General features: G+C 37.7%; 1 protein-coding gene across 1 annotated transcript in view; it reads left to right on the top strand.

Moving 5' to 3' along the window:
• Positions 1 to 19934, top strand: part of agap3 (ArfGAP with GTPase domain, ankyrin repeat and PH domain 3) — a gene marked incomplete in the record, with an annotated part of 350962 nt that overhangs the window by 257363 nt on the left and 73665 nt on the right.

Genomic DNA, 19934 nt, shown 5'->3' with positions numbered 1-19934 from the left:
CACAATTGCCAATAGTGGTGTTTAAATAAGCACCCAAATGTTTGCCGGAAATGCATGTTTTTAAAACTTCAATACCGATTGGTACTGTACTTGATACTTTTGACAATCTTACTAAGCACTACAGTTTATTGCTTGTATCTGTGGTTGTGCATTTGGTGATCATCGGTGAAGAGTGGTGAACAGATGACCTTCACGGCCAATCACAGTCATTTCTGTTGAGCATGTAAAGACAATGGCCAATCAGCTGTGTTTAATAACATGCTCAAATGTTACATTTTTAAAATTCCTGCACCAGTTGGTGCTGAACTTGATACTTTTGACTCCTCTACTAAGAACTGCAGTTTATTGCTTGTATCAGTGGTTGTGCATTTGATGAACATCAGTAAAGAGCGCTAAACTGAAGACCTTCACAGCCGATTACAGTCATTTCTGTTAAGAACGTGAACACAATGGCCTATCAATGGTGTTTATGTAAGTGGTCAAATGTTAGTTGGGAAATTATTGTTTTTAAAACTTCAGTACTGATTGGTATCATACTCGATACTTTTGACAACCCTACTAAGCACTACAGTTTATTGCTTGTATCAGTGGTTGTGCATTTGGTGAACAGCGGTGAACCGATGACCTTTACGGCCAATTACTGTAATTTCTGTTGAGCACATAAACACAATGGCCAATCAGTGCTGTCTAAGTAAGGACTGAAATATTAGTGAGAAATTAATGTTTTTAAAATTTCAGTACCGTTTGGTACTGAACTCGATACTTTTGACAACCCTAATAAGCACTACAGTTTATTGCTTGTATCAATGGTTGTACATTTGGTGAACATCAGTGAAGAGCGGTGAACTGATGACCTTCACAGCTGATCTTAGCCATTTTAGTTGAGCATGTGAACACAATGGCCTATCAATGGTGTTTAAGTAAGCGCTCAAATGTTAGTGGGAAATTATTGTTTTTAAAACTTCAGTATTGATCGGTACTTAACTCGATACCAAACTCGATACTTTTGACAACCCTCATAAGCACTACAGTTTATTGCTTATAACAGTGCTTGTGTTTGCATTTGGTGAAGAGTGATGACTTAATGGCCAATCCCAGTCATTTCGGTTGAGTATGTGAACACAATTGCCAATGTTTAAGTAAGCGCTCAAATGTTACGTTTTTAAAATTTCTGTACTAATTGATACCAAACTCGATACTTTTGTATCAGTGGTTGTACATTTGATGAACATTGGTGAAGAACAGTGAACCGATGATCTTCACAGCCAATCACAGTCATTTCTGTTGAGCATGTGAGCACAATTGCCAATCAGTGGTGTTTAAATAAGCACTTAAATGTAATGTTTTTTAAATTCCTGTACCTATTGGTACTGAACTCGATACTTTTGACAACCTTACTAAGCACTACAGTTTATTGCTTATAGCAGTGGTTGTGTTTGCATTTGGTGAAGAGCGATGACCTTAATGGACAGTTACAGTCATTTCTGTTGAGCACTTAAACAATTCTCAATCAGCATTGTTTAAGTACACACTTAAATGTTACGTTTTTAAAATTCCTGTACCAATTGGTACCAAACTCGATACTTTTGACACCCTTACTAAGCACTACAGTTTATTGCTTGTATCAGTGGTTGTGTTTGCATTTGGTGAAGAGTGATGACCTTAATGGCCAATTCCAGTCATTTCGGTTGAGCATGTGAACACAATTGCCAATCACCGATGTTTAAGTAAGCGATCAAATGTTACGTTTTTAAAATTTCTGTACTAATTAGTACCAAACTCGATACTTTTGACACCCTTACTAAGCACTTCAGTTTATTGCTTGTATCAGTGGTTGTGTTTGCATTTGGTAATGAGTGGTGAACTGATGACCTTCACGACCAATCGCAGTCATTTCTGTTGAGAATGTGAACACAGCAGCCAATCAGCATTGTTTAAGCACACACTCAAATGTTACGTTTTTAAAATTCCTGTACCAGTTGGTACCGTACTCGATACTTTTGACAATCCTACTAAGCACTACAGTTTATTGCTTGCATCAGTGGTTGTGTAGTTAACAAGCCAATTGCTAATCAGTATAATTTGGTAACTTTGGCTTTGATCGTAACTCCGGTCCTGCCAAAAACTGCAACGATGCCCACCCAAATAGTCTCTCCATTTTACCTCTCTATCTTTCTCACTCTCGCTCTCTTCATCCTGTCAGTGCACTTCAGTGAAGTCAAATAATATATTTGCCGGGCGTATCAACCCCCCCACCCCTCCCCATCTTCACCGCTTCTTTTTTTCCCCTCCCGCGTTGGAAAATGAATGCTTTACGGGGACAACATTCATCACTGGTTATTTCCCTCTCTTTGTCGGCTGGCAGTAAAAAAGCACTTAAATGCACATCAACAGAATAACAGTCATTTCCATGCATGTTTGCGCACTCGTCGTTCTCATTAGCGGCTGCTCTGTTTCTCCCCCCACCCACCCTCGCTCTCTCACCCTCTCTGTTTTGGTCTCTCACCCTCTCTCTCTCTCTCTCTCCTCCCCCCTCCTTCTGTTAGGGTCCCAGGGGCCCCGCTAGTTTAAAGAGCGCTCTTTACGAGCAAAATGGAGGCCCCGCCGTGTGGCCCCGCGGTGTCGCAGACAGAACACGACGCTGCGCGACACTCGCCCTTCACCACTCGTCTCCGCTTGTCGAACAATCAATTTCAGCCCCGCTCCGCCATCGGCCCCCCGTCTGCACCCATCAGCTCCACATCCTAAAGCAGAATTACTCAAAGCGGCCGTAGCCAAGGAATGAGCTGCATATTTGTGTGCGCGCGCGTCAAAGCACTTCATTAGGCCCTGGTGTAAAATAGTTATTGTCACACACAAGCACGCGTACTTTTAGCTGCATCAGGATTTGCTGGATGTGTTTTCTCTATGACCTGTTACCCATCAGCCTCTCGCTTCTCGCGTTTACTGAGAGTATTATAGCTTTACAGGTCATAATGGAGATAATAGAGTTTTATATCAGAGATCTTTAGGATGCGCGCACCTAGAGCAAATCTCATTTGTTGCATCTAAGGTTTCAGCAGGTTTTGTTGTTGTTTTTTGGAATGTTTGTGTGGAAGTAAACTGAAGTCAGGGTTCGCAAAACCCGGTAACCCGAAGTCTCGGGGCTATTGTTTTTTCAGTCGGGCTACCAAACGCCAACCTGATTTCACCAAGCAGGACATGTTCCTGAATAACCATCTATGATGATCCTGGAACAACATTTCAATCAGCCAATCAGAATTAAGGGATACGTTTACAGTTTGTGTTTGGTTTAGGCTTACGGTTAGGTTTATGCACTTCTATATGATTGTTACCCATCTATTATTCCCCTCTGATTTGGGGAATAATTAACAGTTATGGTTGGGTTTAGGGGTAGGGAATAGGTAAGGATTATATTTTCAAACACAAATGATGTTCCAGGATCGACATAGATGTTAAACCAGGATCTTACTTGGCAAAATTGTTACATGTGGCTACCAAAATCTATCTACATCATGCACAGCAGGCTATCTAGATTATGCTAGCCCTGGAAGTAGATTGTAGAGATTCACTGATCGACTGGTCAAAGGCCAGAATTGTCCTTTTTTTTCTCTCGCATCCTCGGTCATGTTTTGGTTTTCAGCAAGAGTTTTACCAGAACAAGACTAAAAATATCAGACAATAGGTATCTACAGTATATCAGTGGTCTCAAACTCAGTTCCTGGAGGGCTACAGCTCTGCAGATTTAAGCTCTAACTACCTCCAAATTTCACCTTGTCAATAGTCTATAGTAGTCTTGAACACCTTGATTATTTGGATCAGCTGTGTTTGATTAGGGTTGAAGCAAAACTGTGCAGAGCTGCCGCCCTCTAGGAATCCAGTTTGAGACCCATGATCTATATATTACAAAATTATACATAGTTATTAATTGACACATATTTCGTAAGCATATGTAATCATGCATATTTCACTTTTGTGAAATTGAAAAACCAAAGAGAATTTTTTTTTTGGGGTGTGGGGGTGGGGGTTGCAGTTTGGGAATTTTTTTTTGGTATTTATTTTATTTTTTAATATGAATAATTCTGTAATTAATTATGGTTTTATTAGGGAAAAATGCAGTAAAAGTATATTTTTGTCTGCCATCATGCTGTCAATTACAGTTCTTAAAAAGAAAAATGCAACTGGCAAACATCTGTATCGGCAGGTCCGTACCAGAAAATTTTCCTTGTCCAATATTTATACTGATTTTAATATTAGATACTAATAAGTGACTAATTACTTTAAAAATTATGACCGTTAAATTGCTAATTCTGTGCTGATTATAAAAAGTAATAATAAATAAATTAAACAAAACAATAAAACTAAAATAAAAATATCCAAAAGCAATTAAATGCAATTATGATTAATTATGTTTTTAAAATTCATTTTAACTAAACATTAAATGACAGTAATATTAATAATAATAAGAATAATAATTATTATTATTCTTGTTGTTTTATAATTATTATTATTTATAATAATAATAGGTATTATTGTTATTATTATTATTATTGTTGTTATTATTATTATTATTATTATTATTATTATTTAATATCATTATAGAATTTATGAAGAGTTTAAATGAAAAAAACCTTAAAATTAGCATTTTTTCCAACTTGTAGGGTCAAAAATTTTACTTTTATATGGACGAATAAGTTCTTTCTATTGCTTTTAAAGTGAAATAACTGAATATAAACACAGAAGGAGAACATTTGAGATGGCATTAGAGGTTTTTACATCTGAACTCTTCAGATACTCTTCATATAATCTATAATATAATCTATAATTTTAAGACTCCAGTGCTCATCAAGGCTGCATTTATTGATACAGTAAAAACGGTAATATCAGAAAATGTTATTCCAATTTAAAAATGATCATAAATAAAATGCATTGCATTGATTTAAAACTGGATTTTCAGCATCAGTACTGTCTAGAGTCAAGCAACCCTCCAGGAAATATTCCAATGTGCTGATTTGAGGACATCAGAGTATTGTTACCGATTATTGGACTTCTTTGGTGTTCATTGTTTGGGGTTAAAAAAAAAAAAAAAAAAAAAAAAAAATATATATATATATATATATATATATATATATATATATATATATATATATATATATATATATATATATATATATATATATATATATATATATATATATATATATATATATATTGTCTTCCATGGGAAAAATAATGTGATACAGGTTTGGAACATCCTGAATGCGTTTATCATCAGGATTGTTTTGTGCAGATTCACATGTTAGGTGTCTATTTAGCTGTCTTAAGTGAGCCCCAGTCTTGCCATTATCCTTGTGGAGGGGTTGAAGGTCAAGCAACAGATCAGAGCGGTTGAGATGAGCAAGAGTAGATTGATAATATCCTCAAATAATCACATGCATCTCAACACAGTAACTATTTCCATATGATGTAAGTGTTGTTCTCATTTATAAGGCTGTGCTGGATCAGGAGAGCTCCACATCGCTGCAGCCTCTGAATACTGATGCGTTTGATTAAATCCGCTCTCTTCTCTTAGTTATATCTGTGCCGCTTATGTTAAATATCCCTTCCAAGATTAGAGTGGCTGGGTGTAATTGTATTCTCACCAAGTATCGAACATGTCTTAATTGACTAGTTTGCTTAGCTAGTGTTTTGGGTTATAGAGAACAAAAATGCACTGTCTAGGGTGTACTGAGTGGTTGCCAGGGTGTACTTGGTGGTTGCTAGGGTGTTCTGGTAAGTAGCATGTTGCTAGGGTGTTCTGAGTGATTGCTAAGGTATATGGATGTTCTGGGTGGTTGCCAGGGTGTACTTGGTGGCTACTAATGTGTTCAAGGTGGTTGCTAGGGTGCTTCTAATGTATCCTGGGTGGGTGCCAGGGTGTACTTGGTGGTTACTAGGGTGTTCTGGTAAGTAGGATGTTGCTAGGGTGTTCTGGGTGGTTGCTAAGGTATCTGGATGTTCTGGGTGGTTGCCAGGGTGTACTTGGTGGTTACTAGGGTGTTTCTAGGGTTTTCTTAGTGATTGCTAACGTATTTGGATGTTTTTAGGTGTTGCCAGGGTGTACTTGGTGGTTACTAGGGTGTTCTGGGTGGTTGCTAGTGTGTTACTAATGTGTTCTAAGCAGTTGCCAGGGTGTACTTGGTGGTTACTAGGGTGTTCTGATAAGTAGGATGTCGCTAGGGTTTTCTAGGTGATTGCTAAGATATTTGGATGTTCTTGGTGGTTGCCTGGGTGTAGTTTGTGGTTGCTAGGGTGTTGCTAATTTGTGCTAGGTGGTCGCTGGGTAGTTTTTACTCTGATCACTGCAGTTGAGTTGATAGAATATTCTGGGTGGTTACTGGGGAGTTCTGCTAAATAGTGTGATTGATAAGGTGTTGCTAAGATGTTCTGGGTAGTAGCCACACCCAGGGTGTTGCTAGGGTGTCCTGGGTGATTGCTAAGGTATTTTAATGTTCTCGAAGATGCAACTGACATGAAACGGTTTTCTGTTTAGTGTTGAATTTTTTCAACTGAGAGTGCACGGCAGGAAATGGCAAAACGGGAGGCGCAGCAGACAGTTAAAACACAAGGTGCGCAGGGTGCCTGATTGGTTTGTGGCATGTTGCTATGCAGATACTAAGGTGTTCTTATTGGTTTCTGTGGGCCAATCACACCGAGCGTGCTTTTACATTCAAAAAACCCCAGGCGCACCGCACTGCCTTTTTAGTTGACGAGAAAAAAACAAGTGTGGTTTGCTTTTTTTATGTCGCTAGGCACTGGAAAACCCCGCCTCTGCTTTCATTTGATTGGAGAATGAAAAACACGCTGCTGATGTCACACACTTTTTCCACTCAGAGTTTACGTTTTTTTTTCAACTGCGAGTGCACAGCACGCAACAGCAAAAACGTGAGGCACGCAGGACACATAAATAGCGCGCACAATACTTGTGGCCGTTAGTAAATCTTTGAAAAAAGGCGTCTCTCTGCGCAAAAAGTGCATTTGGTGTGATCGGCCCTTTACACTGTTGAAAGTGTTTTGTGTAGAAGCTTAATTTCCACATTTGCTCTGATTGGTTTGTGGCATGTTGCTATTAGGGTTGGGTATTGTTTGGGGTTATTTCGATACCGGTGCTAAATCAATACTTTTAAAAGGGTACCGGTGCAAAAACGATGCCTGAACCGATACTTCTGAGCCACAAAATTATGGTGGGTGACTCTAGAAAAATGTTTTATTTAACAAAGTCTAAAAAATATATATATATTTTAATAGAGCAAAATAATTAAAGTTTAAAGTAAACATCAATTCATATTTTATATATTTAAATTGCATTAATATATTTCCTTTGATCATTTGGTGGTTAGCATGAATTTAAGATTTGCATTATAAAATTACATTAGCTTTCTACTAACCTGTGGAAAGGCTGTCATCAAAATACTGAACTCCTTGTTTCTAGGGTTGGGGCTTGTGACTCAGGGGTGGTCAACCCTGTTCCTGGAGAGCCACCTTCCTGCAGATTTCAGTTGCTACCCATATCAAACACACCTGAACCAATTAATTAGGACCTTAACACCATGTGATAATTACAGGTAGGTGTGTTTAATATGGGTTGCAACTGAAAGCTGCAGGAAGGTGGCTCTCCAGGAACAGGGTTGGCCACCCCTGGACTACATGGTTATCAGTAATCTAATAATTTGCCTTAATCTGAATAAGACAATATGATTAAGGTGTTTTTACGAGTTGCTTTTTGAATGTTTATTTCATGATCCCATCTTACGTGTTATAGTACATAAATCGATTAACGTCATTGCGTCACCACGCAATCCATCTTTCCTCCAGAGTTTCATGTAATTTCGGGTGTTTCATTTTAAATTTTTCGACTTTTAACCTATAACTGTTTTACTTCATTCAGGAACATTTCATTAATGGCCCCATGACAAACAAGTATTTGATGTGAGCATTAATTAAGGACTGGTGGAAGAGTGCTCCTTTAATAGAATTTGATAACGCACTTTGAAAGGAAAGAAAAAACCTCAGCATTTCGTTACGCAGGTGTCTGTGGTCCTTTAAGGTAATCAAAATCACTGTTTACATGGTACTCTAGACTCCTAATCAGAGTATTGTCTTAGGGTGCTTTCACATCTGTAGTTCGCTTCATTTGGTCCGGACCAAGGGTAATAAATTATACATTTTTGCATTTTTTGCCGTCTTTGGGTCGTTTTCACACCACACTGCTGGCTTTGGTCCGAACCAGTTGAAACGAACCAAAATGCAGTCATCTGACAAAATCCACATCTCTCATTGGCCAGATGTTGTTGAACATATTTCCTAAACTGCTTATTGATTGGTCAGAATTCACGTGCGGGAAAATGCCAGTGAACTTCCACAGGTAAACAAAAACTTTTACTCTGGAGGGACCGCTGCGCTGGCTGATTGTATCCCTGCTTTAAACAAACTATACATCACGAAAATGAAGCGCGGCCGCGGCTGGAAAACAGTGTTTAATGCATCGCTTGTCACAGGAGACGTGAATTAATTTAGCTAAACTGCGACATGGTCATCTTGCGGAAATATTACCAACGATCCATCAGGTAATGTTTTCCTCTCTCTCTCTCTCTCTCACTGTTGGTAAAGCGCTGTCAACAAATATTTTTCCTCCATATCCCATAATGCACAGCGCATTGGTCATCGGCAGCTGAATTAGTCCAAATTCGCAGTAATTTTTGCGGTTGGATCTGTTTTAGTACGGATCATATTCTCACCACAAACGAACCGCTCCAGGGTTCGTTTGAAAGCGTACCGAGACCACCTCTTCAAACAGGTCTCGGTACGGTTATTTGGTCCGCTTTTGGTGCGCACTCGAGTACGATTGCTGCATTCTCACCTGCCCAAACGAACCGTACCAAAAGGGGAAACGAACTCTAGTGCGATTCAATAGAACTAAATACGGCAGGTGTGAAAGCACCCTTAATCATTTTAAAATCGGAGCATTGGTGTCCATGTACGTACTCATTGAATCTGACAGTTGATGAACTTTGAATTGGAACAGTACTTTGGCGACGGTTGATGACGTTTCACGAGGACACAAGAACGCAAGTACAGAAAAGAACGCATATTGAGAAACAGCCCGTATTCCTCAAAGTTGTTTAGAATTAAATGTTTAGAGATGGTGTGACAATAGCCTCTTACACACAGTGATACCGGTAAATATCTGGAAAATTTCCGGAACGACTTTACCTGTAAATTCAAAAAAGCGCTGTTCACACAGGCGAGGACGTTACGGAAATTTTCCGGAAAAGAGCATTCACACATCCATTCCAAAATACCGGTAAATTCTGACATCATTCACTACAAATAAGCTTTAAACGGCTGCGCTTGTATTTGTAAACATTTGACTATATTACAAACTCTGTGGATGATCAATATTGTGAACAACTTTCGCAGGATCACTTTCGCATGTCGAGATGTTCATAATATGTGCGTGTGCAGGCGCTCACAGACTGTTTCACAGGCACACGCAAAGCTTGAAGGTAAACAAACAACGGCTTATCATAAGCATCTCATCGATGATTATTTACACAGTTGGCATTAAGAAGAACATATAAACGTGATCTGACTAACTTCTAGCAGCTAAATGTGTCTGGAAAAATATTCAAAGGCTTTTATTCTCACAAACCGCGCGGACGTAAATGCGTCTGACTGTTGTGATTGGCTAAAGCAGACGTCTCACGTCAGCACGTTTTGGACGTGCACGCGCTTATTACGGCAATCTTCCTTCTGCATTCACACAGCGCAGCATTCCGGCAAATTGCCGGTAATGTTACAACTTCTCTTTCCGGAAAATAGCCAGAACGAATTTACCGGTATTTTCAAAAAGGACCTGATCACACATACAACCTTTACGGAAAATTGCCTAATGTGGGCTAAAGGAGCTAATGTGTGTGCCTTTGCATTCCTTGATGCTTCTTGCGTCCTTTTTGCAGCACCAGTGGCACCGAAATGAGGCACCAAAATTCATATGTTGATTCGGTCTAGTACATACCTGTTACAAAGGTACTAGTGCTATAATGGCACCGGGTTTCAGGACCCAACCCTAGTTGCTATGCAGATTCTAAGTTGTTCTTACTGGTTTCTGTGGCATTGCTAGCTGGCTTTCTTACTCTGTTATGCTTATAATGTTTGCGTTTGCTTTTATTGGTTGTTTTTGAGTGTTTACAAAAGTCCCCTACATGTTTTTGTTTCCTCCACTATTTTAATACCACTATTTTAATTTTCAGATGTTTTCTGATTGATTGCTAGTGCAATTATTTTTTTGTTGATCATTTTTACGCAGATATCATCCTCATGTAAATAAAATGATTACAATAACCAAATGATCTGCTCTTAGACCCCACTCACTCTGCCTGTAGATTAGCGTGCAGCAGCTGAGGTAGCCTAGCGCTAATCTGAAGTCTGCCGTCATTACGGGCGGAGAAGACTTCTCCCCTGCGGAGCTGGAGGAGGCAGCCAGCGCAGGGAGTTTGATTCCCCGCTCTTGGCTGTAATGAAGTTTGACATTTCGTTTGGAGAGAGCAGCGGCGTGTGCCTGCCCATGCCTTGATTAGCGCTCTCTAATTGACAATAATAAGAAGGAAGTAGTGATTGTGTTCGGCACACTTTTTTCATCATTAATTGCAGCCATTGCCATTGATTACGGACGGGGGTTTGCTCACTCGGCTGCCGTGTCGAGGGGTTGGAGAGGTGGGAGGGGGGCGTCGTCAGCTTCGTCGCAAAATTAGCGTCCGCACCCGCTAGCTCTCGAATTAGCCAGTGGCAGTTTCTCCTCACGTACGGCTGGAGGAAAAAAAAATGGAGAGCTATTAAGAAATGAGTTAATGTTCTTTGTTCACACCCTCCAATCTTCCGGAGCTCACCCACTGCTCTCGCCTGCAGAATGCCTGACGTAAAGTGGCGTTTTTCAGCTAATCGCAGGTTAGCTGACCACCTTATTTCCAGCTGCTAAATGAAGAGCTCAGATTAGGAAATGGATTCAGGTCTCTCAGACTTCAAGTACCTGACCTCAGGCGTCTTAAGTTTTTAAGCAAGTTTTTTTACCACCAATTTAAATAGTTTTACTTGAGACCACACTGAGGTGAAAGGTATTAGGGGGAAATTTTCAACCATTTTGACATTGTTGGCTCTTGTTGAGAGAAGAGCAGGTCAGCGATGTTAAAACTGACCTATTGGATATTTATGAATTTAATCTTCATTCATTCATTCTATTTTCGGCTTAATCCCTTTATTAATCAGGGTTCACCACACTGGAATGAACCGCCAACTTATCCAGTTTCACACAGGGGATGCCCTTTTAGCTGCAACCCTTCAGGAAAGAACTGAATCTTGTCTGATGAAAATAATGTCATGGAAGAGTCTAACAACAGTTATTGAACATTATTTCCACATTTAAAATAAATCTGTGATGGAAAAATAATATCAATGATAATTGAATAACACTAAATAGCATTAAAATAGCACTTTAACCATGCTTATTGAAAATTTACTCTTATTTATTATCTTGATATTCATTCATTTTTCTTCAGCTCAGTCCCTTTATTCATCAGGGGTCATCACCGCGGAATGAACCGCCAACTTATAAAAAACAGCATATTTTTTTATCCGCATATATATATATATATATATATATGCGCGTACGTGTGCGTTTACATGCATACGTTTGTGTGTGTATGTGTTTACATGCATTTCTCTTTCTTGTCTGTGTAAATGTGTGTGTGTTTGTGTGTTTGTGTGTTTGTGTGTGTTTGTGTGTGTTTGTGTGTGTGTGTGTGTGTGTGTGTGTGTGTGTGTGTGTGTGTGTGTGTGTGTGTGTGTGTGTGTGTGCGCGTGCGTGTGTGTGTGAGAGAGAGAGAGAGAATTGTGTCTTGCATGTGTTTCTCTTTTTGTGTGTGTTTATGTGGCAGAGAGAGAGAGTGTGTGTGTGTGCATATGTCTGTGCCATGTGTTTGTTTGCTTCTGTTAACGTATACACATGTATGTGTGTGTTTGCATGGATCTTTCTTTATGTGTGTGTGAGAGAGAGACTGCGTGTTTGTGTATATGTGCGTGTGTATAAATGTGTGTGGGTGTTTGCTTGTGTTTACGTTGACATGTACATGTGTGTGTGTTTGCATGTGTTTCTCTTTTAGTTTTTGTGAGAGAGAGTGTGTGTGTGTGTGTGTGTCTGTGTGTGTGTGTGTGTGTCTGTGTGTGTCTGTATAAATATATATTCATACATACATACATACATAGATACATACATACATACATACATACGTGTGTGTGTATGTGTGTGTGCACATGTGCATACTGTATGTGTGTGATGTGTGTGTGTGTGCGCAGTCCTCGACCCCCAGCTGTCTGCTGTAGCTAATGATTGGTCCCAGGGGGGCTGTTGGGAAGAGCAGTGTAGAAATTGAAACAGACGTTGGCGGCGCTGCCTCAACGTGTGTGGCAGCTGGAGCCGCTCCGCCATTCACTACGAGGGAGGAGAGCAGACTCTTAAAGTCATGAATATCAATGGCCGACACACAGGCAGTGATGAAGCATCAACTGCCAACCTGCCGTGTTTCCAGCCTGCTCGTATCACTATATCTGCTTTGTAGAGGCTAAACGGCACTCATGCTAAACACCGGGATCAACAGAGACAAAAGAGGCCTGAAGTGATGGCTCTAGGATATCACTTATATAAGCACTTTTGAGGAGGTTTCTTTATGACGGAGAAATGCTGTTTAAATTGATTAGTTAACGTAGCCAAATTACATAAAATATGACAATTTCATTCATAATTTTATTTTTTGAAAACAATTTTCTTTTTCTTTTTTTCTTTTTACAAAGTAATTGCAGACACATATACACACAAACACACACACACACACACACACCAGTTAATGTGTAATTTGCTAATGTGTAATTAATTTCTAATTTATGTGTAATTGTCTATTAAAAATAATATTGCATATCAGTGTAGGTAAAAGATAGCTGTACTTTGATCCAAATATCTTTTGATTACAGTATATACATACTTTTGTATAATATATTATTTGCTGTTACTTAATATTTCTCTTTTAATGTATTATTAATGTATTATTAATTGCATTAATGTATTATTATCAGATTTCTATATTAAAAAATGTAATTATATGATTACTTAAAATAAATATTATTGGGTATGTGTTAATTTAAAAATATAAATTATTTAATTTTGGAATGTATAATTTTTTTAAAAATAATTTGACATGCATATTTGTAAATCTATGCACTAAAAAGGATTATTAAAAATGTATTATTATTAAAATTTAATCCAAATATTTTTTTGATTTTAATATATACATATTTTATACGATATAATTTAATGTTGCTTTATATTTAATTTTATATTTGTTATGTTTATAATATTATGAGGTTTCTATAAAAATGTTTATTATTGTGAATATAAAAAATAAATATAATTGGTTATGTGTTAATCAGGTAATTTAAAACTTATATTGTTTTAGATTGTATTAATTTTTTAAATATGTTTTACAAATATTTGGAAACGTGTGCACTTTAAAATCATTATTATTAATGATTAAATATTATTAGTAAAATAATATCACATATTAGTATAGATATAAGATATCTGGATTTTGATCCAAATATTTTTTGATTTCAGTATATACATATTTTTATTAGAAATTATTTAATGTTACTTAATATTTAATATTGCATTTTTCATTTTTTAAGAATATTATCAGATTTCTATCTAAAAACTATTTATTAATATGAATATATAAAAGAAATATATTTCTATAATGATATAAATTATTGCATTTATATCAGGTCATTTTAAACTTGTATTATCTTAGTTTTTATATATTTTTAAAAAGTATTTAACATGCATGTTTATACAAATTGTTAATTTATTTTATTGTTTATTAAAATATTATTAATAATAACTGAAGAAAAAGTAATTAAATAATTAACTATATCTTAACATTTTATATTAGGTAATTTTAAACATTACATTTTATGAATTTTTTTAAATATATTTTGCATCCATACTTGTAAATCTATGCGCTTAAATGGTTGTTTTTATTTATTAATATATTATTATTAAAAATAAGATCACATACCAGTATAGATGTAAGAAATCTGGGATTTGATTCAAATATTTTTTTTATTTCATTATATGCATACTTTTATAAGATATTATTTAATATTGCTTAATATTTAATATAATTTCTTATGTTTATATTATAATCAGATTTTTATATAAAATTATTTAATGTTATGAATATATAAAATAAATATTATTGGTTATGTTAATTTATATCAGGTCTTTTTAACATATATTATTTTAGATATTCATTTTGAAAAGATATACAGTTGAAGTCAGAAGTATTAGTGCCTCTGAATTATTAGCCCCTCTGAATTATTAGCGCCCCTGTTTATTTTTTCCCCACTTTTTGTTTAACAGAGAGCTGATTTTTTTAACACATTTCTAAACACAATAGTTTTAAAAACTCATTTCCAATAACTGATTTATGGTATCTTCACAATGATGACAGTAAATATAATTTGACTAAATATTTTTCAAGAGACTTCTTTAGAGATTAAAGTGACATTCAAAGGCTTAACTAGGTTATTTAGGGTAATTAGGCAAGTTATTGTACAAGGATGGTTTGTCCTGTAGACTATCGAAAAAATATATAGCTTAAAGGGGCTAATAATATTGATCTTAAAGCGGTGTTTATTCATATAAATGTATAATTGCATTTATAAATAAAATACATATTGTTATGCATCATCACAAAACCATCTACATTAAGATGTACAGATTATCACTAGTAAGAATCATTATCATAGACCTTTAACAAAGACAAATATCGATCACAAATGATCATAATTGTGTAACGAGGCTAATTGTAAAACCCCGCTAATTTGTCTCTTGCCATGTGTAATTAAGCTCAAATCCCACCGAGCGTCTGAGTAATTCTCTCTGCTTCATCATTTATTCATTATCAAGCTGTTCTTATTAAACGCCTCAATAATAACCTCGTCTTATCAATAAAACAACAAATCGCATCGGTTTACCACATTGAAAAAAAAAAGCTAAGGTCTAGACTGATCCATACTGGAAAATTCTAACATTGCAATTTTTTGTTATTCTGCGATTTATTCACTGTGATTATGAATACTGGGTGACTTGAATATCTGTATTTGGAAAGAATTGATCATGTAAGATGTGATTGGGTGAGAATACATCTGCATAAAATCTAATAAACAATCTATAAATACAATAAAGAGAAATATACAATTGAAATAAACAGTATTTTATTATTTCCCATTATTATCTGTGTTCAGATACAGTAATTGAATAATAAAACAAAAAATAATTAGGTAACACTTAACAATAAGGTTGTATTAGTTACTGTTACTTAATGTATCGAACAAACAATGAACAATATGTTGATTACAGTATTTGTTCGAGTTAGTTAATGAAAATACAGACGTTCATGTTAACGCATGGTGCATTAACTAATGTAAACAAGCATGAATTTGGGTTTTAATTATGTATTAGTAATTGTTGAACCGTGATTATTAATTGCTGTACAACTATTGTTTATTATTAGTTAATGTAGCGCCTAAAAGCTAGGCTGCTGCTGGAAGTGGTGTTAGTTAGGGCAGCAGGGGGCGCTCAACCTGCGGTCTGTGTGGGCCCTAATGCCCCAGTTTATTGATGGGTACTCTATAGACCATTTCAATGTGACAATGTAATTTGCCCTTGAACATTTCCTGCTTGTTCTCATACTATATCATAACTGTAACAAGTGGCAATTAGATCCTATTTTCACATTAAAACAGCTATCTTAACATTATTTATCAATATGTGGACCTTTTTGGATTCTCGGTAGCTATAGAAATGAAAAACATTAAACAGGATATACATTAGGACAATTGTTGTTGTTTACATTCCTCAAAATTGTCTATACTGCTCAGTGAGTGGCGCCTTTCAGATGAGACGTTAAACCGGAGTCCTAACTCTCTGTGGTCATTAAAAATAACCAGGATGTCCTTCGGAAAAAAATATGGGTTTAACCCCGGCATCCTGGCCAAATTTGCCCACTGGCCTCTGGCCATCATGGCCTCCTAACCATCCCCATATCATAATTAGCTTCATCACTCTGTCTCCTCTCCACCAATCAGCTGATGTGTGGTCTGGTACAACATGGCTGCCGTTGCATCATCCAGGTGGATGCTGCACACTGGTGGTGGATGAAGAGATTCCCCCCAATGTGTAAAGAACTTTTAGGGCCCTATTATACACCCAGCGCAAGGCGCGACGCAATTGCTAGTTTCAGCTTGGCGCAAGAGTCGTTTTGACATTTTACACCACGAGGTTTAAATAGCAAATGGATTTGCGCTCATATGTGCGCCCGTAGGCGTTCTGGTCGAAAAAAAGGAGCTTAAATAGACGGTTCAATAGACCAGATCAAAGCAGGTCTATAGTCCAGCACAGAGCGCGTTAGTTGTGCGCCTCGCTTACACATTGCTTAATACACACAGGGTGTACAGCAATACGCAAATATCTTTACAAATGAAAAAGAATTAAAGGATTAAAATATTACAAAAATTATTATTTTCTAGCCTACATAAATATAAAAACCAAACTTTCATGCCTTCTTCATCTCGGGGGCTTTTTCAGTTTATTTATGACAATTTGCTTTGGTATAATGTTATTAATAATAGCAGCAGTAATTATTATATGCATATTTATATTTGTTTTATTAAAAACAAGCTCTGATTTGCCCACCTGTCAGGTTTTAGACCATATGGGGCACAGCATGTCTATTTGGATATAACTCAGTTTTTTGAACACACTTTGTTATTATTGTTCATTTGCTGGAAATTAGAACTGAGAAATAGTTTTGAAACAAATCTTTGCGCTTAACAAACAAAATAATTATGCATATGCTAATGAATGTCTGTGCGTACAACACGCTTCCCTATCCACGAGAGTGAAAGTGAAAGTAAAGAATGAGGATGCGCTGTAGATGCTCTGTTTAACTGTTTTCTACAAAGTCCACCATGTAAAATGCATATGCGCTATGGCGTGGCGCAACTGACTCTTAAAGAGAATGGGAGACGAAACTCTGATTGGTTTATTCTCAAAACACACCTATAACTCATTAAGAGAATAAGCTCAACCCTGTTAGACCATGCGCCACGGCGCAAAGCGGATTTTTCCCTCCTTAAAATAGCAAAAGTGGATTTGCGCACACCCTCAATGAGTTTGCGCCCTGCACTTTGCGCATGGATCGTCAAAATAGAGCCCTTAGTGTCTAGAAAAGCGCTATATAAATGTAAGGAATTATTATCAATTATTATTATGTTAGTAAATGCATTACCTAAGGAAACCGTATTGTAAATATTGTAAAATGTTTATAAAACCATTATACACAGGCCTCGAATACACATGCAAACAATAAATTTAAATACAAACTCAACATTACATATCCTGCAACGCAACCATTGCGAATGATCACATTGTGATACCGAAGCTGAAACGATATATTGACAAAGTCTCTTTAAGGCAACTCATTTTACTCTGCGACCATCTTTGAAACGGCATTCTGTTTGAATGAGGAAACATCAAAGTCTAAAATTGTTTGCCAGGCTTACGATTCAATTTCATATTAGGAATCACCTATACAATTAAATAACATCTGTCTCTTTAGTTTCATTTCTAAAAGTTCGAATCACAAAAAATCCCCAGTAACTCAGGTCTGGTCTGAGCCCCTTAACCGAAATCGTCAGTCAGATCGGCTCCTGTACTAGGAGGCGGGGCTTCGTTCGCCATATTGACTGTTACACTTTTCCCCATTCATACAAGTGACACATCTTGTGTATTTGATATTGTGCAGCCCTACTAAAGTCAGACATTAGCAAAAGTGTATTTGCCGATGGCATCTTCTAGTGTGGCTGTAGTTTATCCTCCTGAACCCCCGCACGCCTCCATTTCCCCCTCTTTAAAGAGCACACAGGCCTCCAGATCCCTCAAGGTAAAGCCCAAATTACGTCTAATGTGCTACACAGGCTAATGGTCGGCGGTGCCATTAGAATATGCGTTATTTGGCTCCGCGGGTTTCGGTTTCAGAGCGTTCGCGCACACACTCCTCTGCACCCCAGGCCTGCGGAGATGAATGGAGTTCGCAACACTACAATGAGCTTTTGATGCCGAGACAATGGAGGAGGCTGCCCGCATCTGACGCTCCTGTGTTTTCTGAGGGCCGCTAACAATATGGGGTCCACTTTTCCGGGCCTTTCTTCTGCCCCTGGGCTGGTCAGGAGGGTGGGGGGGTGGTTTGTGGGTAATAGTGTCCCGAGGGCGAGCAGAAATGATGTGGAAGTGTCATGGAGCTCAGAAAAGATGGTTTTGTTGGTGACAGGCGGCGTCAGTGAAACACAGAGCGGCAGGTTAATATCACCTGACGCAGGGGTCTGGTGTGGCGGCTGCTCCTCAGGCAACAGCCAATCATCATCTGTTACTCACGTGAACGTCCACTACTCCTCAAGATAATAGAAGTGAAATCCGGAGTTTTTCTCAGGGCTTATGGGAAAATGGGGCTGAAATTAAGAAAATGTCGATGGTTGATCTGTGAAATGTTTGGGAAATTTTTGATATCTTTGATCATGTGTGATCGGACCTGGTTTTGGCTTAACATTAAATCTGTTGTTTTAATGGTGGTATACTGGATATATGTGACCCTTTACCACAAAACCAGTCTCTTTGTCTAAATTTGTTTGTTCATTTTTAAAAAAATTGAGATTTATACACGGTGGATTAATGATCTTTCAGTTGATGTATGGTTTGTTAAGATGGGAGTTAGGTTAGAGTTTTAATTATTTAGGTTTAATTGTTTAAGACATGTTAAAGACAATGTTGGGGAGAGGTTGTTTGTTCTGGTTTGAGCCGCATTTCTACCAGTGTTGTTAGCAATATTGTCTGAATTGATGGTATTGTTCACCGATAGGTTTTAAACCAGGGATTCTCAACCGCTGGGCCTCAGCGATTCTGCTGGTGGGCCGCGAGATATCTTAAAATGAACTTGAATATGCCGGCGTCAGTGGTGTAGTGGTTAGTGCGTCGACACATGCACTCCGGTGCTCGCGGCGACCCAGGTTCGATTCCGCCTTGCGGTCCTATGCCAATCCTTCCCCTCTCTCTGCTCCCCATGCTTTCCTGTCAATTCTCTCTACTATCCTATCAAAAATAAAGGTGAAAACCCGAAATAATAATAATAAAACTAAAAAATTTACTTGAATATTATACTATAATCATTCAATAGAGTCTGGCTGCAGCTTTGCACTTGCACCTCCAGGCTTGCACCCTCGTACTTGCACGCTCAGGCAACCGTGCTTCCTCTGCAAGTGACGTCTTTTATAATCGCCACCTGTGTCCGCTTGCATGAAAGTCCTTCGCTGATTTAACTTTGTCCCTGAGGCTGAAAAATCTCTGAGGCAACGGATTTCATTAAGATCGTTGCAAAGAACTTCTTATCTGTCACCTTTACTTAAGTGCCTTTCTTTCTAAGCGTTGCACTGTGGTTTCTGGCAACATACGGCAACGGGCGCTACAGTTGCTAAACGTAGGGGTCTGTCATGTTGAACAACACAAGTAGGCCACTTAATATTTCACAACGTCGTGACTGGCAACGCGAACTGGAAACTTACTTTTGGTTTATTCCTGTTGATTTCAAGTGATGTGACAGGTGCAGGTGTCGATTGTAAATGACGTCACTTGCATTGGAAGCGTGAGTGCCCAAGCCTGAAGATGCAAGTTCAACTCTGCAGTCAGACCCTTCTCTCATCATTTGATTTCATTATTAAATATGCCATATTAA

The sequence above is a fragment of the Danio rerio genome, chromosome 24 (genome assembly GCF_052040795.2).
Source record: "Danio rerio strain M-AB ecotype USA chromosome 24, GRCz13ab, whole genome shotgun sequence".
NCBI lineage: Eukaryota > Metazoa > Chordata > Actinopteri > Cypriniformes > Danionidae > Danio > Danio rerio.
Note: the sequence above shows the minus strand (reverse complement) of the source record. Positions and strands in the feature narration are given on the sequence as shown.